Source organism: Bufo bufo, chromosome 2 (assembly GCF_905171765.1).
Source record: "Bufo bufo chromosome 2, aBufBuf1.1, whole genome shotgun sequence".
In the NCBI taxonomy this organism is placed as follows: Eukaryota; Metazoa; Chordata; class Amphibia; order Anura; family Bufonidae; genus Bufo; species Bufo bufo.
This window is the reverse complement of record NC_053390.1, coordinates 383,751,852-383,774,076: the sequence shown is the minus strand read 5'-3', so window position 1 is coordinate 383,774,076 and position 22,225 is coordinate 383,751,852. Positions and strand designations below refer to the sequence as shown.

General features: G+C 45.1%; 1 long non-coding RNA gene across 1 annotated transcript in view; it reads left to right on the top strand.

Moving 5' to 3' along the window:
- The first annotated feature begins 637 nt into the window (after positions 1–637).
- LOC120989230 overlaps positions 638–22,225 on the top strand; it is a 23,964-nt gene continuing 2,376 nt past the window's right edge. The window contains exons 1-2 of the long non-coding RNA XR_005776244.1: positions 638–649; positions 2,265–2,269. This is a non-coding gene — a long non-coding RNA (uncharacterized LOC120989230). The remainder of the gene's footprint in view (positions 650–2,264; positions 2,270–22,225) is intronic.

Genomic DNA, 22,225 nt, shown 5'->3' with positions numbered 1-22,225 from the left:
TTAATGTTGTCTATAGGATGTTTAATGTTTTGAATATTAGTTTATAACCAACCCTATACCTCTCCGCAACTTTGTCTCTGACCAGTTTGGAGAGCTCCTTGGTCTGTTGCTTGTTTAGTTGTTCTGCAGAGGCTTTTTTGTATTTTTTATCAAATCACGTGAGACCATGTGACACTTTGCGCTAATTCTGTTACTTGATTGGACCAGACCTTATTTCAGTGTATCATAGCAAAGGAAGTTAATATATATAGACTCGAAAGTCTTCAGCTTTTATTTGCTTTTTAAACAAGGTATTTTACATTCCACTGTAACAATTTGGATTATTTTGTCAGGTCCCTTACATAAAATCTAAAATCTAACTTAAAATCCATTTAAATATCAGATTGAAATGCAGCAAAACAGAAAAAAAAAAATCCTATAAAAATATTCAAGTCTAAAAATAAGTAAAAATGTTTTAGTTAATGTTTGTCAGGTTTCCATCAAAGTTCTAATTGAAATTTTGGCAAGAATAGTTATTAATCAAAAACACTGGAACCCCAACTAAACCAGTAATTTTTTTTTACTTAGTATATCTATTTAAAATAATAACCAATTTTCTGTGAGGTGTTTCACATAAGTGAAGGATTAACTAAGAAAAGAGAGTATATGTGTTCCTTGTGTCTTTGTTTTCATCCAAATCATTCTCTGAATGTTCTTTTAATTCCTAAGCTGAAGCATTAGCAATATTAAAAGGAAAATGTCACAGAATGTCAGCTCTGAAAATGTCATTAAGAAAAAAATAAATGGTGACTCTTCCGATTTTCATATGAAATAGATATGCTTTTCTAGGTCCACTTTATGAAGCTACGGCTTATATATGTTACAATTAGTATTCATTTTTTGTTACATATTGTAAAAAAGCTCTTTTTCATCTGATTATAAAATCAGATAAAACACTGTTGGATATAATAAAACGTGGTTATACATGCTCATATATCTGGCGACTAATGAGCTCCAAGCTATTTCTGTTGTCACCTCTAAATCTGCAAAATGTTCTTACCAATAAATACAGTATAACCTATTAGTAATAATTATAAATACATGAACAGATGAGGAATAAGGGGTAAAAATGAAAAGAGATAATTAAAAGGGTATTCCCATAACATACAATGGGGGCATATCGCTAGGATATGCCCCTATTGTCTCACAGGTGTATGTTCACCTCTGGGACCCGCACCTACAAGGAGAACGGAGCAGGGAGAGCTGTGGCTGGAGTGCGCAGTGCGCCCTCCATTGATTTCCCCGCTCCATTCTTGTTTTAGGTGCGGGTCCCAGAGGTGGGACCCACACCTATGAGACAATGGGGGAATATAATAGCGATATGCCCCCATTGTATGTGATGGTAAAACCCCTTTAAGGTAGATTTATGAAAATTAAAAATTTAACAACAGATCAATTTTTTTTATAAACAGTTTGGTTGTACAGTGGACTCTGAAAATCATAAACTATATTTAGAGATAAGCCACTGCCAGTGAAGTTATTTTAACCACATTAAAATAAATATACACGCTTGGCTGAGTGTTTATGCTGGAGATGGGAACAAAAACTGTCAAACAAGCAAGTTCGGCAAACAGTTATCATATGTGTATGACCAGCTTTAAACATCATGAGTAGGGTGGAGCGAAGCTACCTTTGGTTCATAGATCCAAAGTCTATAACTGCGTTTGAATGCTATACGGAGATATCGCAAGTCTTTGGTGAATAACTTTGAAGTCGCCGGAGCCTATACATTTGAATGCTGTACGGAGACGGATCTGGCTTAATAAGCAGTCATGTTCATCTTAAAGATGTACAATGTGTTTGTGGTCAGAGAGAGCTACTTATGTGAAGACCAGTCAAGTTAATCTACAACAAACATATCAAATCACACATACAGTACAGACCAAAAGTTTGGACACACCTTCTCATTCAAAGAGTTTTCTTTATTTTCATGACTATGAAAATTGTAGATTCACACTGAAGGCATCAAAACTATGAATTAACACATGTGGAATTATATACATAACAAACAAGTATGAAACAACTGAAAATATGTCATATTCTAGGTTCTTCAAAGTAGCCACCTTTTGCTTTGATTACTGCTTTGCACACTCTTGGCATTCTCTTGATGAGCTTCAAGAGGTAGTCCCCCGAAATGGTTTTCACTTCACAGGTGTGCCCTGTCAGGTTTAATAAGTGGGATTTCTTGCCTTATAAAGGGGGTTGGGACCATCAGTTGCGTTGAGGAGAAGTCAGGTGGATACACAGCTGATAGTCCTACTGAATAGACTGTTAGAATTTGTATTATAGCAAGAAAAAAGCAGCTAAGTTAAGAAAAACGAGTGGCCATCATTACTTTAAGAAATGAAGGTCAGTCAGTCAGCCAAAAAATTGGGAAAACTTTGAAAGTAAGGGCTATTTGACCATGAAGGAGAGTGATGGGGTGCTGCACCAGATGACCTGGCCTCCACAGTCACCAGACCTGAACCCAATCAAGATGGTTTGGGGTGAGCGGGACCGCAGAGTGAAGGCAAAAGGGCCAACAAGTGCTAAGCATCTCTGGGAACTCCTTCAAGACTGTTGGAAGACCACTTCAGGGGACTACCTCTTGAAGCTCATCAAGAGAATGCCAAGAGTGTGCAAAGCAGTAATCAAAGCAAAAGGTGGCTACTTTGAAGAACCTAGAATATGACATATTTTCAGTTGTTTCACACTTGTTTGTTATGTATATAATTCCACATGTGTTAATTCATAGTTTTGATGCCTTCATAGTCATGAAAATAAAGAAAACTCTTTGAATGAGAAGGTGTCTCCAAACTTTTGGTCTGTACTGTATATGGACCTTGTTCACAGTGGTAGAGCCAAACTAGAACAGGAAAGGGCCTTCCAGAAACTGTTGCCATGAAGGTGGAAGCATGCAATTGTCTTAAGTGTCATGGTACGCTGAAGCATTAACATTGCCCTTCACTGGAGATAAGGCTACAGAACAAACCTTAAAAAACACAGAGCTGTTTTTCTGCAGTAGGCACAAGGCATTTTGGTAGGTAGTATTCTTCAAGCAAATGCTAAACGAATATTTGTCAGAGTGCCAAAAACATGTTTCCAGTGCTTAAAAAGTTTATCCTATCTATATATATATATATATATATATATATATATATATATATATAAAAAGAAGGACGTATATATGTATGTATGTGTGTATGTATGTATGCGTGTATGTATGTTCCGCGATCACTCAAAAACGCAACCATCGATTTCAACGAAACTTGGTATACACATCCCTTGCTACCTAGAAAGAAATCTTGTGGGGTTCACAGCTCTCTAGGACATACCGTTCCTGATATATTCCCAAAAAATTATCTGCATTAGTCAATACTAGTGATGAGCGAGCATGCTTGGCTGAACTGCTGTTCGGCTCGAGTATCACTATGCTCGGCAGATCCGAGTGCTCGGCTGAATAATTTGAGTGCTCGAATACAATTTAATACAATGGAAGTCAATCGGACCCCCGATCTACACTGAGTTATTACCCAGCTTTTCCAGTGTCAGATATTATCACTGACTTACTACATATTTATTACATAATATTCGCTATATTGCTATATATTTGTTTTTTAGAATATTCGTAATATTCAAAAAAAACAAATATAAAGCAATATAGCGAATATTATGTAATACTTATGTAGTAAGTCAGTGATAATATCTGACACTGGAAAAGCTGGGTAATAACTCAGTGTAGATCGCAAGTTATTACCCAACTTTCCCAGTGTCCGATATTATCGGATGTAGATTGCGAATATTCAAATCGCGAATTTTCCATGCAAAAGGCTACACTAATAAGTTTGTCATAAGACTCAGTCTAATATTCTTGTCTGAAGACTATGAAACCAATAGAGGGCGCTATTGAGTTATGAATAGAACCCTCTATTGGTTTCAAGAATATTTGTCTTGTCATAAGACTGTGAAACCAATTGAGGGCGCTGTTCAAAATCATAACACAATAGCACCATCTATAGCCCGTGATGAGAACATATTCCTACTACTTTACAAATCATTAGTCAGACCACACATGGAGTACTGTGTACAGTTCTGGGCTCCAGTGAACAAGGCAGACATAGCAGAGCTGGAGAGGGTCCAGAGGAGGGCAACTAAAGTAATAACTGGAATGGGGCAACTATAGTACCCTGAAAGATTATTCAAAATTAGGGTTATTCACGTTAGAAAAAAGACGACTGAGGGGAGATCTAATTACTATGTATAAATATATCAGGGGTCAGTATAGAGATCTATCCCATTATCTATTTATCCCCAGGACTGTGACTGTGACAAGGGGACATCCTCTGCGTTTGGAGGAAAGAAGGTTTGTACACAAACATAGAAAAGGATTCTTTACGGTAAGAGCAGTGAGACTATGGAACTCTCTGCCTGAGGAGGTGGTGATGGTGAGTACAATAAAGGAATTCAAGAGGGGCCTGGATGTATTTCTGGAGTGTAATAATATTACAGGATATAGCTACTAGAGAGGGGTCGTTGATCCAGGGAGATATTCTGATTGCCTGATTGGAGTAGGGAAGGAATTTTTTATTCCCCTAAAGTGAGGAAAATTGGCTTCTACCGCACAGGGTTTTTTTTTTTGCCTTCCTCTGGATCAACTTGCAGGATGACAGGCCGAACTGGATGGACAAATGTCTTTTTTCGGCCTTATGTACCATGTTACTATGTTACTATTGGTTTTCATAGTCTTATGACAGCTGAAAAACAAGGCAGATTCTGCTCATTTGCGGTCTTTCCCATATGCCCATGTTTATGTAAATTAGTTTTTACATGACAAAACTGTATAGAAAGGTTATTGAATATTAAGTTAGGACAATCGGAAAACTTTTTGTCGCCCTAATGATATTGATCTAGGGGTGCAGGTCCACCCAAGCCATCCAACAGATGCAAAATAACTTTGAGGTTTACTGGTTCTTAGTCAGATGAGAGGTGGTTTGGAATATCTCATAGTGCACAAGGCTGCCATTGTAAGGTATGCTGACTAAGCCTGTCATCTGTCGCATGGATAGATTGATGGCTTGCACATACCTGGCTTTTGGCATACAGACTTTGTGTGGTTGTCTATTGTATTTCGTACATAATAGGAGTCTTAGACGCATCCAGCTATCCTCTTAATGCTGTTTCCAAACCATTTTGATGGGGTTTCCATCAATTTCGTTTTATGAACCAGACACCCTTTCTCTTCCGAGCAGGGGGTGCCTGGTTGTCTCCCATTGACTTCCATTATACTCGGGTGCTCGGCTGAGCACATGAATATAGCAATGTGTTCGGGCCGAACACCCGAATACTTTGGTGCTCGCTCATCACTAGTCAAAACAACACTGCAAGTCTCTCTCTTCATATCCCAACTGCCGTACACGGTCACATGTCCCTTATCAGCCAATAGAAGCTCGCAGGCCCTTAGTCTCCACATACACACAGTTTTACTCCAGGTTTCCATAACAACCCAGCCATTTTTCTTCACTGCTGCAGGTCAGATTTAAAGGGGCAGGGCGCTATGGATGACACTGTTAAGGGAGTGGAGTGCTGTACAGGTCACAGTTCAGGGGTCAGGTAGGGTGGCTATTCAGGCCACCCTGAAAAGATGAACTTAAAACTTCGCCCCAGGTCCCACCAAGCCACGCCCCTGATCTGGTTAGGCCATGCCCCTCCCACTCCACAGCCAACAGGGATTGAAAAAATGAAGGCAAAAGTCAACTTCTGTCAGCTGCAGGGGTGAAAGGGAGGGTGACTTTCTCCCTGCAGCTCACGCTCACACAGCACAGTGCTGCTGTCTGAGAGTGAGCTGTTCAAAGAGACATCCCTGTGGTGGGATAATCCCAAAAAATGCATTAGGCAATAGAAGCCTGGTCACATGACCCTTATCAGCCAATAGAAGCTCGCAGGCCCTTAGTCTCCACATACACACAGTTTTACACCAGGTTTCCATAACAACCCAGCCATTTTTCTTCACTGCTGCAGGTCAGCTTTGAAGGCGAGGGTGCTGTAGATTACACTTTTAAGGGAGCCGAGTGCTGTGGAGGTCTCAGTTCAGGGGCAGGTAGGGTGGCCACCCTCAAAAGACGGACTTAAAAACCCCACCCCTAGGTCCCGTTAAGACATGCCCCTCCCACTCCGCAGCCGACTGGGATTGAACAAATTAAGGGGAAAATCAACTTCTGTCAGCTGCAGGGGTGGAAGGGATGGTGACTTTCTCCCTGCAGCTCATGCTCACACAGCACAGTGCTGCAGTCTGAGAGTGAGCTGTTCAAAAGAACATCCCTGTGTCCGTCCAGGTCCTGCGCCGGACGGAGGACAGGGAGTCTGAAAGCTGGACTGTCCTACCTAAAACTGGACCTCTGGCCACCCTAGGGGCAGGCTGCTATGGAGGTCATAGTTACGGGGACAGTCCACTATGGAGGTTAGTGTTAAGTGGCAGATTGCTGTAGAGGCCATTGTTAAGGGGATGGGGTGTTGTGGAAATCACTGTTAAGAAAAGGAGGTACTGTGGAGGTCACTAATAAAGGGGTGGTTGTTGTGGAGGTCACTGTTAAAGGGGTAGGCTGCTGTGGAGGTCACTGTTAAGGGGGCAGGCTGCTGTGGAGGTCACTGATAAGGGGCGGGATGCTGCGAAGGTCACTGTTAAAGGGGTGGGCACAATGGAGGTCTCTGTTTAAGGGACAGGGGACTGTGGAGGTTACAGTTAAGGGAGTGGTCTGCTATGTAGGACAATGTTAAGGGGCAAGGTGCTGTAGAGGTTACTGTTAAGGGGGCGGGGTGTTGTGGAGGTCACATTTTAAGCAAATAGAGCTCTGTAGAGATCACTGTTAAGGGGGCGGGTTATTGTGTAAATCACTGTTAACAAGATGGGCTACATTGGAGGTCACTAATAAACGGGCGGCCGCTTTAGAAGTCACTGTTAAAGGGGTGGGCGCTGTGGATGTTACTGTTAAAGGAGCAGGAAGCTGTGGAGGTCACTGTTAAAGGGGCAGGGTACTGTAGATGTCACTGTTATTGTGGATACTGTCGATATATTTTAATGACACACAAACATTAAATGAAATAGATGAAATATACCCGTGCAAAGCTGGGTCCTTCTGCTAGTTATTAATATAAAAATTTAAAGTCAGACATCATGCAGTACATGAAAACTTCTCTCTAACAATATTAAAACTGTCCATGTACCTCACATGGATCCAGAGCTCTCCTGAATTGATTACTTTGATTGCTATGCTAGGTTAATTTTAAGCTGGCAGTTTACAGAGTTTAGTTTCTCAGGGTGTGTTTTCTTTCTGCTGTAGCTCTTTCCCTGTAACTGTCACAGTGTCTAGCAGAAGATATGGCTGGTGGAAATTGAAAGATGGTAGGGAGCATGTGCATCCACTTCAGCAAAATGGACAGAGAGATGAAGAAAAGAACAAACAGGCACCAAACTACACATATATTCTGTTCAATAACTCAGTGGCTATACAAAATTTTCAATCATAAGTAGAGTTGAGCGAACACCTGGATGTTCAGGTTCGAGAAGTTCGGCCGAACTTCCCGGAAATGTTCGGGTTCGGGATCCGAACCCGACCCGAACTTCGTCCCGTACCCGAACCCCATTGAAGTCAATGGGGACCCGAACTTTTCGGCACTAAAAAGGCTGTAAAACAGCCCAGGAAAGAGCTAGAGGGCTGCAAAAGGCAGCAACATGTAGGTAAATCCCCTGCAAACAAATGTGGATAGGGAAATGAATTAAAATTAAAAAAAAATAAAATAAAATTAACCAATATCAATTGGACAGAGGTCCCATAGCAGAGAATCTGGCTTCACGTCAGCAGAGAATCAGTCTCTTCATGCCATAGCAGAGAATCTGGCTTCATGTCAGCAGAGAAACAGTCTTCATGTCATGGCAGAGAATCAGGCTTCACGTCACCCACCACTGGAACAGGCCACTGTCATATATTTAGGCCCAGGCACCCAGGCAGAGGAGAGAGGTCCCGTAACAGAGAATCTGGCTTCATGTCAGCAGAGAATCAGTCTTCATGTCATAGCAGAGAATCAGGCTTCACGTCACCCACCACTGGAACAGGCCACTGTCACATATTTAGGCCCAGGCACCCAGGCAGAGGAGAGAGGTCCCGTAACAGAGAATCTGGCTTCATGTCAGCACAGACTCAGTCTTCATGTCATAGCAGAGAATCAGGCTTCACGTCACCCACCACTGGAACAGGCCACTGTCACATATTTAGGCCCCGGCACCCAGACAGAGGAGAGAGGTCCCGTAACAGAGAATCTGGTTTCATGTCAGCACAGAATCAGTCTTCATGTCATAGCAGAGAATCAGGCTTCACGTCACCCACCACTGGAACAGGCCACTGTCACATATTTAGGCCCAGGCACCCAGGCAGAGGAGAGAGGTCCGGTAACAGAGAATCTGGCTTCATGTCAGCACAGAATCAGTCTTCATGTCATAGTAGAGAATCAGGCTTCACGTCATCCACCACTGGAACAGGCCACTGTCACATATTTAGGCCCCAGCACCCAGACAGAGGAGAGAGGTCCCGTAACAGAGAATCTGGCTTCATGTCATCACAGAATCAGTCTTCATGTCATAGCAGAGAATCAGGCTTCACGTCACCCACCACTGGAACAGGCCACTGTCACATATTTAGGCCCCGGCACCCAGGCAGAGGAGAGAGGTCCCGTAACAGAGAATCTGGCTTCATGTCAGCACAGAATCAGTCGTCATGTCATAGCAGAGAATCAGGCTTCACGTCACCCACCACTGGAACAGGCCACTGTCACATATTTAGGCCCCGGCACCCAGACAGAGGAGAGAGGTCCCGTAACAGAGAATCTGGCTTCATGTCAGCACAGAATCAGTCTTAATGTCATAGCAGAGAATCAGGCTTCACGTCACCCACCACTGGAACAGGCCACTGTCACATATTTAGGCCCCGGCACCCAGACAGAGGAGAGAGGTCCCGTAAAAGAGAATCTGGCTTCATGTCAGCACAGAATCAGTCTTCATGTCATAGCAGAGAATCAGGCTTCACGTCACCCACCACTGGAACAGGCCACTGTCACATATTTAGGCCCAGGCACCCAGGCAGAGGAGAGAGGTCCCGTAACAGAGAATCTGGCTTCATGTCAGCACAGAATCAGTCTTCATGTCATAGCAGAGAATCAGGCTTCACGTCGCCCACCACTGGAACAGGCCACTGTCACATATTTAGGCCCCGGCACCCAGACAGAGAAGAGAGGTCCCGTAACAGAGAATCTGGTTTCATGTCAGCACAGAATCAGTCTTCATGTCATAGCAGAGAATCAGGCTTCACGTCACCCACCACAGGAACAGGCCACTGTCACATATTTAGGCCCCGGCACCCAGACAGAGGAGAGATGTCCCGTAACAGAGAATCTGGCTTCATGTCAGCACAGAATCAGTCTTCATGTCATAGCATAGAATCAGGCTTCACGTCACCCACCACTGGAACAGGCCACTGTCACATATTTAGGCCCCGGCACCCAGACAGAGGAGAGAGGTCCCGTAACTGAATCTGGCTTCATGTCAGCACAGAATCAGTCTTCATGTCATAGCAGAGAATCAGGCTTCACGTCACCCACCACTGGAACAGGCCACTGTCACATATTTAGGCCCAGGCACCCAGACATAGGAGAGGTTCATTCAACTTTGGGTTGCCCCGCAATATAATGGTAAAATGAAAATAAAAAAGGATTGAATGAGGAAGTGCCCTGGAGTACAATAATATATTGTTAAGGGGAGGTAGTTAATGTCTAATCTGCACAAGGGATTGACAGGTCCTGTGGGATCCATGCCTGGTTCATTTTTATGAACGTCAGCTTGTCCACATTGGCTGTAGACAGGCGGCTGCGTTTGTCTGTAATGACGCCCCCTGCCGTGCTGAATACGCGTTCAGACAAAACGCTGGCCGCCGGGCAGGCCAGCACCTCCAAGGCATAAAAGGCTAGCTCTGGCCACGTGGACAATTTGGAGACCCAGAAGTTGAATGGGGCCGAACCATCAGTCAGTACGTGGAGGGGTGTGCACAGGTACTGCTCCACCATGTTAATGAAATGTTGCCTCCTGCTAACACGTTCTGTATCAGGTGGTGGTGCAGTTAGCTGTGGCGTGGTGACAAATATTTTCCACATCTCTGCCATGCTAACCCTGCCCTCAGAGGAGCTGGCCGTGACACAGCTGCGTTGGCGACCTCTTGCTCCTCCTCTGCCTTCGCCTTAGGCTTCCACTGGTTCCCCTGTGACATTTGGGAATGCTCTCAGTAGCGCGTCTACCAACGTGCGCTTGTACTCGCGCATCTTCCTATCACGCTCCAGTGTAGGAAGTAAGGTGGGCACATTGTCTTTGTACCGGGGATCCAGCAGGGTGTCAGCCCAGTAGTCCGCACACGTTAAAATGTGGGCAACTCTGCTGTCCTTGCGCAGGCACTGCAGCATGTAGTCGCTCATGTGTGCCAGGCTGCCCAGAGGTAAGGACAAGCTGTCCTCTGTGGGAGGCGTATCGTCATCGTCCTGTGTTTCCCCCCAGCCACGCACCAGTTATGGGCCCGAGCTGCTTTGGGTGCCACCCCGCTGTGAACATGCTTCATCCTCATCCTCCTCCACCTCCTCCTCATCCTCGTCCTCCTCGTCCTCCAGTAGTGGGCCCTGTCTGGCCACATTTGTACCTGGCCTCTGCTGTTGCAAAAAACCTCCCTCTGAGTCACTTCGAAGAGACTGGCCTGAAAGTGCTAAAAATGACCCCTCTTCCTCCTCTTCCTCCTGGGCCACCTCCTCTTCCATCATCGCCCTAAGTGTTTTTTCAAGGAGACATAGAAGTGGTATTGTTACGCTGATAACGGCGTCATCGCCACTGGCCATGTTGGTGGAGTACTCGAAACAGCGCAACAGGGCGCACAGGTCTCGCATGGAGGCCCAGTCATTGGTGGTGAAGTGGTGCTGTTCCGCAGTGCGACTGACCCGTGCGTGCTGCAGCTGAAACTCCACTATGGCCTGCTGCTGCTCGCACAGTCTGTCCAGCATGTGCAAGGTGGAGTTCCACCTGGTGGGCACGTCGCATATGAGGCGGTGAGTGGGCAGGCCGAAGTTACGCTGTAGCGCAGACAGGCGAGCAGCGGCAGGGTGTGAAACGCCGGAAGTGCAAACAGACGACCCGCACTTTATGCAGCAGCTCTGACATGTCGGGGTAGTTGTGAATGAACTTCTGCACCACCAAATTCAGCACATGCGCCAGGCAAGGGATGTGCGTCAAACCGGCTAGTCCCAGAGCTGCAACGAGATTTCGCCCATTATCGCACACCACCAGGCCAGGCTTGAGGCTCACCGGCAGCAACCACTCGTCGGTCTGTTGTTCTATACCCCGCCACAACTCCTGTGCGGTGTGGGCCTGTCCCCCAAACATATGATTTTCAGAACGTCCTGCTGACGTTTACCCCGGGCTGTGCTGAAGTTGGTGGTGAAGGTGTGTGGCTGACTGGATGAGCAGGTGGAAGAAGAGGAGGAGGAAGCTGAGTAGGAGGAGGAGGAGACAGGAGGCAAAGAATGTTGCCCTGCGATCCTTGGCGGCGGAAGGACGTGCGCCAAACAGCTCTCCGCCTGGGGCCCAGCCGCCACTACATTTACCCAGTGTGCAGTTAGGGAGATATAGCGTCCCTGGCCGTGCTTACTGGTCCACGTATCTGTGGTTAGGTGGACCTTGCCACAGATGGCGTTGCGCAGTGCACACTTGATTTTATCGGATACTTGGTTGTGCAGGGAAGGCACGGCTCTCTTGGAGAAGTAGTGCCGGCTGGGAACAACATACTGTGGGACAGCAAGCGACATGAGCTGTTTGAAGCTGTCTGTGTCCACCAGCCTAAATGACAGCATTTCATAGGCCAGTAGTTTAGAAATGCTGGCATTCAGGGCCAGGGATCAAGGGTGGCTAGGTGGGAATTTACGCTTTCTCTCAAATGTTTGTGAGATGGAGAGCTGAACGCTGCCGTGTGACATGGTTGAGATGCTTGGTGACGCAGGTGGTGGTGTTGGTGGCACATCCCATGTTTGCTGGGCGGCAAGTGCCAACGTCCCTCCAGAGGCGGAGGAAGAGGCCGAGGCGGCGGCAGCAGCAGAAGAGGCCGAGGCAGCAGCAGCAGAAGAGGTAGCAGGGGGAGCCTGAGTGACTTCCTTGTTTTTAAGGTGTTTACTCCACTGCAGTTCATGCTTTGCATGCAGGTGCCTGGTCATGCAGGTTGTGCTAAGGTTCAGAACGTTAATGCCTCGCTTCAGGCTCTCATGGCACAGCGTGCAAACCACTCGGGTCTTGTCGTCAGCACATTGTTTGAAGAAGTGCCATGCCAGGGAACTCCTTGAAGCTGCCTTTGGGGTGCTCGGTCCCAGATGGCGGCGGTCAGTAGCAGGCGGAGTCTCTTGGCGGCTGGTGTTCTGATTTTGCCCACTGCTCCCTCTTTTGCTATGCTGTTGGCTCGGTCTCACCACTGCCTCTTCCTCTGAACTGTGAAAGTCAGTGGCACAACCTTCATTCCATGTGGGGTCTAGGACCTCATCGTCCCCTGCATCGTCTATCACCCAGTCTTGATCCCTGACCTCCTGTTCAGTCTGCACACTGCAGAAAGACGCAGCAGTTGGCACCTGTGTTTCGTCATCATCAGAGACGTGCTGAGGTGGTATTCCCATGTCATCATCATCATCAGGAAACATAAGTGGTTGTGCGTTAGTGCATTCTATCTCTTCCACCCCTGGGGAAGGGCTAGGTGGATGCCCTTGGGAAACCCTGCCAGCAGAGTCTTCAAACAGCATAAGAGACTGCTGCATAACTTGAGGCTCAGACAGTTTCCCTGATATGCATGGGGGTGATGTGACAGACTGATGGGCTTGGTTTTCAATTGCCATCTGTGCGCTTTCTGCAGAAGACTGGGTGGGAGATAATGTGAACGTGCTGGATCCACTGTCGGCCACCCAATTGACTAATGCCTGTACCTGCTCAGGACTTACCATCATTAGAACGGCATTGGGCCCCACCAAATATGGCTGTAAATTCTGGCGGCTACTGGGACCTGAGGTAGTTGGTACACTAGGACGTGTGGCTGTGGCAGAACGGCCACGTCCTCTCCCAGCACCAGAGGGTCCACTAACACCACCACGACCATGTCCACGTCCGCGTCCCTTACTAGATGTTTTCCTCATTGTTACCGTTCACCACAATAAGAAAAATATTATTCGGGCCAATGTATTGAATTCCAATTCAGGCCTTTTTTTACAGACTCCTGTGGCGAAACCAACCTCGCCACTGGGCTTTGGAGAGGACTGGCTGCTGGCCTCTTGCCCCAGGATTATGGGCCCTATCATCAGCCCATGCAAAACTTAAGCTCCATGGCAATTGAACTGTATGTGTGTGGTCTGAGCGCCATTCAATAATATGCGCTCAGACCTAAGCTATCTGGGGATATGTTGCATGTCTTTATTTTATGTAGTAAATGTAACCTTGTGTATTTTATTGTATTTTATGTCTTTTTGCAACCATGTGCTCAATGGAGTCTGCCTCTATCCCTGGATATAATTTGATTATTTCCCATGGTCTCCAGGAAAGAGGGCTCTGTAAAACTGGTTTGAGCCAGATAGCCATGTGCCAGCCAGGGCCCAAAAGATATTTTACTAACTTTTGAACCCCTGGTCTGATTCATGCCATTTTTTAATATGTTGTTCCCCTGAATGGATTGATTGCGAATATTTATGTGAATGTGATGTATGGTTTTAGAGTTATGAAAGTTGGGTAGAAAGTATGTTTAAACTGTATGTATAATTGAGTCTCCTCTCAGGATAAGGGGAGGGAATATGCTGGGTGTGTTTCTATTGTCCCATTGTGTGTTTAAATGGTGATGTCTGTTCTGTTGTCCTCACATGTGTATTGGCGATCTCCCTTTGTCCTCAGAGATAATTGGATTGCTCTTCAGGTTGTCTGGACAGAGAGGAGGAAACCATGATGCATTGTGGGGATATGTTGTCCTATGTCCCAGTCTTCATTCTGGTCCTCTGGGGGCGTGAACGATTGGTTGCTGTAGTTACATTGTATGTGTTGTTAATTACTGATTGGTTGTATTTCAAACCCCTGTGGGCAGTACTATGGTTGTTTTTTGTGAATAAAAGAGGCTGTACTTCAAGTACAGTCAGACCACTGCTTGACCCTCAACACGGAGCCTTGTCTCGTTATTGGGGGGATTCACTGTATGCTGTTAGAAGACCGATTGCCAGGATTGTATGCTTTTCCTGTTCGTCTGCTAGCAGCTATTCGTGAGGTTCCAGTTTGGAGTGCTACTTTGTATCCAGTTCGGGAGTTTGGTGTATCCTGCAGTAGCTGTGCCGGTCTCTCAGAAAGGGGCTTATCGTCTAAACGGATTTTAACCCCTTGTCTGCGGAAACGGTCTGTTACATTGGTGGCAATCAGCGGGATCGTTCCTACATCCAGAAGGACAGCTACAGGAGACACCATTTCTGTGGATTCTACAATTTAAGGACAACGCATGTCTCAGTACAGCGACCCTAAAAGCACCAGGATGGAACCAGCAGTGTTATACGAGGAGGAGGACCTGGATGGCCGGGATGCATTAAGGAAAGGCATCTGGTACCAGGCCCTGGATAATCTACAATACCAGCGGGGTGAGAGTCTCCCCAGTGAAGAGCAGCGGTTGCAGAAGCAAGTGGCCCTGCGGATGCCCTTCCTGGGAGAGCAGCCTCTGGAGGAATGGGTGAAGGAACTAGAGCACCGGGTATGGCAGGAGCTATGGCTGGAGGATGCCTACCAGGCGCTTTGGTGGTATAGGGCACAGTATATACCCTGGACAGCCGAACATGACAAGCCAGAGGGAGAGGAGTTTTATGGTCCTGGCTTGTTATGGGAGTCCTTTGCAGAGCCTGACTTCGGGAGCCCTGCACAGTCCAGACTTCAGGACATTTTCTATGAGAGGGAGGCTAGGCATGAGTGGGATGACCCCCATGAGGTAGAGCAAGACCTGGCTCACCTAGCAACCCTGGAGTGGGAACTGGAGCAGGACTACCGAGATCTCTTCCACTCCATTGAGAAGGCTCAGCAGGACGGTAAGGTGACAGACCCAGATCCAGACCCATTCAGCTGGGCAGATATTGTAGAATGTTACTGGGAAGGACCCCAGGTGGCCGGTAGAGATGGGACCGAGGTCTCTCCACCGGTCCTGCAGGGAATTGGGAGCCCAGTCTCCATTCCCCAGCGGCAGTGTGAAGTGCAGGGAGAGGAGAGCAGCGTCCTCCCTCCTCAGCGGCAGGCGGAGTTACAGGGGGCAGAGGTAGTTGTTCCTGCCCCCCAGCAGCAGCATGATTTTTTGGGAATTGGGAGCCCAGTCTCCATTCCCCAGCGGCAGTGTGAAGTGCAGGGAGAGGAGAGCAGCGTCCTCCCTCCTCAGCGGCAGGCGGAGTTACAGGGGGCAGAGGTAGTTGTTCCTGCCCCCCAGCAGCAGCATGATTTTTTGGGAATTGGGAGCCCAGTCTCCATTCCCCAGCGGCAGGCGGAGTTCCAGGGGGCAGAGACAGTCGGTCCTGTCCCCCAGCGGCAGAGTGTCCAGCAGGGAATAGAGAGCCCAGTCTCCTTTCCCCAGCAGCAGGACACTGTATTGGGAGCGGAGACGGTCGGTCGCCCTCCCCAGCGGCTGGAAGTATGTATGGGAGAGGAGCTCATTACCCCCTCTCCCCAGCGGCAGCTTAACGCACCAGGGGGACAAAGTAAGCCCCACAACAGTGCAGATGGGACCGTGGTCTCTGCACTTACAGCACAGGGGGTAGAGACAGTCGGTCTCCCCCTCCAACAACCAGGCTCCAACCAGGCTTCTTCCGTGGTAGAGCTGGCACCAGGGCAGAGTACCGCTGATACCTGCCCACAAAGCAACCTCCACTCCAAGCCAGGGAGCAACACAGAGACCGAGAGTACCAGCTTCCAACACAACCTTGGTGGACTCACTGGACAGAGACAGGCTACTAAAGTCAACAGGTCCAGTATTTGGTTGTGGGTGGGCTGCCAGACTAACTCAGGTACCGACCGGCGTGAGGTCAGGTATCTGGTTAGTCTTCCCTGGGGGGGGGAGATGTGTGGCGAAACCAACCTCGCCACTGGGCTTTGGAGAGGACTGGCTGCTGGCCTCTTGCCCCAGGATTATGGGCCCTATGATCAGCCCATGCAAAACTTAAGCTCCATGGCAATTGAACTGTATGTGTGTGGTCTGAGCGCCATTCAATAATATGCGCTCAGACCTAAGCTATCTGGGGATATGTTGCATGTCTTTATTTTATGTAGTAAATGTAACCTTGTGTATTTTATTGTATTTTATGTCTTTTTGCAACCATGTGCTCAATGGAGTCTGCCTCTATCCCTGGATATAATTTGATTATTTCCCATGGTCTCCAGGAAAGAGGGCTCTGTAAAACTGGTTTGAGCCAGATAGCCATGTGCCAGCCAGGGCCCAAAAGATATTTTACTAACTTTTGAACCCCTGGTCTGATTCATGCCATTTTTTAATATGTTGTTCCCCTGAATGGATTGATTGCGAATATTTATGTGAATGTGATGTATGGTTTTAGAGTTATGAAAGTTGGGTAGAAAGTATGTTTAACTGTATGTATAATTGAGTCTCCTCTCAGGATAAGGGGAGGGAATATGCTGGGTGTGTTTCTATTGTCCCATTGTGTGTTTAAATGGTGATGTCTGTTCTGTTGTCCTCACATGTGTATTGGCGATCTCCCTTTGTCCTCAGAGATAATTGGATTGCTCTTCAGGTTGTCTGGACAGAGAGGAGGAAACCATGATGCATTGTGGGGATATGTTGTCCTATGTCCCAGTCTTCATTCTGGTCCTCTGGGGGCGTGAACGATTGGTTGCTGTAGTTACATTGTATGTGTTGTTAATTACTGATTGGTTGTATTTCAAACCCCTGTGGGCAGTACTATGGTTGTTTTTTGTGAATAAAAGAGGCTGTACTTCAAGTACAGTCAGACCACTGCTTGACCCTCAACACGGAGCCTTGTCTCGTTATTGGGGGGATTCACTGTATGCTGTTAGAAGACCGATTGCCAGGATTGTATGCTTTTCCTGTTCGTCTGCTAGCAGCTATTCGTGAGGTTCCAGTTTGGAGTGCTACTTTGTATCCAGTTCGGGAGTTTGGTGTATCCTGCAGTAGCTGTGCCGGTCTCTCAGAAAGGGGCTTATCGTCTAAACGGATTTTAACCCCTTGTCTGCGGAAACGGTCCGTTACAACACCTAACACTATCTGGCTATCTATTTAGGTACCGTATTACACTAATACAGGCACACCAGTAATGACAGATTTAGCTGAATATAAATGTGAGGCCTATTTTTTAGGCGCTGGGTGACAGGTATACGTTTAATCACAGAATTAGACTTGGATCTGCACTGTAGCGTGTGTGTTAAGTTTTTCAGAATGACCCTATCAGCACCTTGAATCTAATATACCCTTTTAGGGATAGATTTAAAGTAGGCCTGATACAGCAGAAACCACTAATTTTGAGAATTGCAAATTTGGGAATTGTTTTTCAACCCAGAACAAAAACTGTGCATTGACGGTCACAAACAATAACTTGACCAGCTAAAACAGTACAGATTTGGTTTAATATAAATGTGAGGCCTATTTTTTAGGCGCTGGGTGACAGGTATACGTTTAATCACAGAATTAGACTTGGATCTGCACTGTAGCGTGTGTGTTAAGTTTTTCAGAATGACCCTATCAGCACCTTGAATCTAATATACCCTTTTAGGGATAGATTTAAACTAGGCCTGATACAGCAGAAACCACTAATTTTGAGAATTGCAAATTTGGGAATTGTTTTTCAACCCAGAACAAAAACTATGCTTTCACGGTCACAAACAATAACTTGACCAGCTAAAACAGTACAGATTTGGTTGAATATAAATGTGAGGCCTATTTTTTAGGCGCTGGGTGAAAGGCTCAACTTGCCCCTGATGTAGTATATGTCCAAAAAATAACCACACTATTGATGGTTAAATGCACTTGATGAAAGCTTGACACTGATGTAGGATATAGCAAAAAATAACCACCCTATTGATGGTTAAATGCACTTGGGTGACACAAGCTCAGCTTGCCCCTGATGTAGTATATGGCCAAAAAATAACCACACTATTGATGGTTAAATGCACTTGATAAAAGCTTGACCCTGATGTAGGATATAGCAAAAAATAACCACACTATTGATGGTTAAATGCACTTGGGTGACACAAGCTCAGCTTGCCCCTGATGTAGTATATGGCCAAAAAATAACCACACTATTGATGGTTAAATGCACTTGATGAAAGCTTGACCCTGATGTAGGATATAGCAAAAAATAACCACACTATTGATGGTTAAATGCACTTGGGTGACACAAGCTCAGCTTGCCCCTGATGTAGTATATGGCAAAAAATAACCACACTATTGATGGTTAAATGCACTTGATGAAAGCTTGACCCTGATGTAGGATATAGCAAAAAATAACCACACTATTGATGGTTAAATGTACTTGGTGGTAGCTTGTGCTGGCGCACCACAAGCCACAAAATGGTTGCCGATCACCCCAGAAAAAAGTGATATAAAAACGCTCTGGGCAGCCTAAAAAAGTGAGCAATTCAATATTAGCACTTCAATGATCCACAGCTGCAGATCGATCACAGAATGAAGTCTTTTGGAGGAGTTAATCTGCCTAATCTCGCCCTAACGTCGCAGCTGCAACCTCTCCCTACGCTTGTATAAGCAGAGTGACGTGCAGCGCTACGTGACCCAAGCTTATATAGAGGCTGGGTCACATGCTGCACTGGCCAATCACAGCCATGCCAATAGTAGGCATGGCTGTGATGGCCTCTTGGGGCAAGTAGTATGATGCTTGTTGATTGGCTGCTTTGCAGCCTTTCAAAAAGCGCCAAGAAAGCGCCGAACACCGAACCCGAACCCGGACTTTTACGAAAATGTTCAGGTTCGGGTCCGTGTCACGGACACCCCAAAATTCGGTACGAACCCGAACTTTACAGTTCGGGTTCGCTCATCCCTAATCATAAGCAATTACAAAAGTATTCAGATCCAGGTGCTAATTTGATAAATGTAGGATATTTTTGTAGGACAACCCCTTTAAAAACCCATTGTCAGAATTTTTGTGGCACTCAAGATAACCTTTGGCATTGCACATGGTGATCTGAAAAACCTATTTAATAAAGCTTTTAACACAGTTTGTATACTAATGAAACTTTTGGCACTCTTTAGTGAGCGATAGCATAGAGGGTACGTGATTTTTTCCCCAGACTCACCAGTCTGTAAATTTACAAGGTCCGCTGCTTTTTGGCTGAGCTAAGATCACTCCTAGAAGCTTCCACATCTTTACAGTTAAACAGGGCAGAGCCAGCAGATCAGAAATGTAGACTTTGACTTGTGGCAAAGGTAGCATCCTATGACTATGTCATGTTAAAGTCAATGAGCTTTTCAATATGACCCCTACTACTAACAATGTATGTCAATGATGACTACATTGTGTGTGTTTTTGTGCTTGTTGCAAAACAGAACCATTTAAATTCAATCATTTGGAAGTGTGTCATAATGCTGTTTGAAATTGGACTTTAAAAAAACACTTTCGAGAGAATCATGGCTAATACATGTGTGTGGTGTGGCTGAAAGCTCATATTGTGAGCCATAATGGTGTAAAATTGCATTGCATTCCATTGCATTACTAACAGAGATTTATAAGGCATACAGCATTTAGCAATAACATATTTCACAACTAATAAAAATTTTTAGGATATAATTTTTTTTCCATTTTATAGCTACTGAGATTTGGAAAGAGTCCCAAAATGCATTCTGATGGTTTTTCATACATTGTAATGCCAAATATATTATTACTTGTATAATCCTACCCAGTATCTTTCAAGTTTGGGAAAGCACAATAACAGATGCATAACATTTGCTTCTTCCTCCATGCCTTTTCAGAGATTTGCAGCAAACTTGTTTCTATGTTTTATCTAAAAATGTTATCTAAAAGATTAGCTGTGAAAAAAAATACAATCACATGCATCTCTACAGTAAATATAAGAACTGCATGCCTAAATGTCTTAGTACCATATACTAAGGGGGGAATGTATCATACTGCTGTAAAGTAGAACTGGTTTAGTTGCCCATAGCAACCAATCACATTTCACCTTCCATTTTTCAGAGCTCCTTTAGAAAATGAAAGGTGGAATCTGATTGGTTGCTATGGGCATCTAAGCCAGTTCTACTTAACACCAATTTGATAAATCTCTCCCTAAGTTTCTTAAAAGTAATACATTCCTAAACAAAGCCGCATCTCCATGCAAAAAAATTCTAACTGTTTATTAGGTCGATAGAAGAGATGAGCTCATTTCTTAAAGTTCAAATCTGATCTGATTTGGCCATCCAATTCGATTTGGGCCCAACAGAAATTTGACCCTAATTGAATCAGATGAACAAATCTAAAGATCTAGATAGTCGGGCGGAGAGATTGATTGCTTGTGGATTCATTAGCAAGATGTGCTGAGAGAGAATATAAAGAACACCAGGGGCCACCATGTTCACATTTTCAGAAGTGGATTCAGGCTATGTTCATATCTGTTGGATTTGTATATTGAGTATCCATTACCTATTTTACTACAAGAGCTATGACGTGTAAATCAGGAGTCAAGCCAGCACTACCCGTATAATCTCTCATGCAAGGACCTGGTCCAGTCAGCAAACGATCCAGGAGATAAAGGGAAAAGATGTCCAGCACTGATATAAAAATAAAATCTTCAATTTTTATTTGTCTTCCTGTAAAAATACATCTCCATATGGAATATGGTATCATGACTAAGATCTGTTAGATCGAAACACATTGGTGGCGTTACTGCTTTTGTTGTGGAGATGTATTTTTATATGAAGCCAAATAAAGATTGAAGATTTTATTTTTATCTCAGTGCTGGACATCTTTTCCCTTTTTCTCACATTTATTTATGCCACTGTCTTAGGAGTCTGATATGAGTTCTAAAATTAATGTTGGGGTCACTCTGAATTCATTTTGGGGTCTGCTTTGATGGATACATTTTTATGGATTCAATTTCTAATGTTTCAATTTATTTTGTGGTTCACAATGGGGTCTGTATTTATTCAGGCATCTAATCTGGGGTCTGAATTAGTTTAGAGGTCTAATGGTCTGTTCTAGGCCTGTAGCAATTAGGGACTGGTCTGAGGTCTGAATTAATTTAGGGGTCTGATCTTGTGCTTGAATTTATTCTGGGGCCTGAAATAATTTATAATAAATCATAATTTTATAAAGTCTAGCAGCATCGGGAAAATAAACCAAAAAAGGAAATAAATGGGTGCACAGCCCAAACGAGATACAGATTACCCAATATGAAAAATCCAAAAAGCAGGCAGCACTCCAAGGTAAAGGTGAAAAATATTCAAGAATTTATTCACCCATGTGACAAGGCAACGTTTTAGCTCAGTGTGAGCTGAGAAAGGCTTGAGAAAGGCTCACACTGAGCTGAAACATTGCCTTGTCATATGAATTCTTACTAGTAACTTTGAGAAAGTGCAGGAGTTTAAATTGCCACCCCTATGTTCTTATCGACGCAGCCCCAACCTAGGTGACAGATTAGTGAAGTCAGACATTGGTTCTACAAGGTAGACGTGTGAGAGCTATTTTGGTTCTACACGCAAAGGTTGTTATCCTTGTTACAATTGTATTAATTGTAAATTAATGCTGAGAGGTGACTCTTTTGTGCACCCTACTTCGGGACAGAGGGTTAAGATCAGGCAATATTTAACATGTGATTCGTCCTATGTTATCTATTTGTTGGTGTGCCCCTGTGGTCTCCTATACATTGGTGAGACCAAATGGGACGTTAAAACCCGTCTCAACCAACACCGGTATTCGATCAGAAAACAAAAAATGGATCTCCCTGTGTCCAAACACTTTACTGAAGTTAAACACACACAAGATGATTTACGTTTTAGAATCCTGGAGCAAATATCCCCCTCAAGGCGAGGTGGGGATCGAATAAAATTATTGAAAAAACGTGAGCTTTACTGGATCTACACACTTGGCACCTTAAGGCCACAGGGTTTAAATGTGG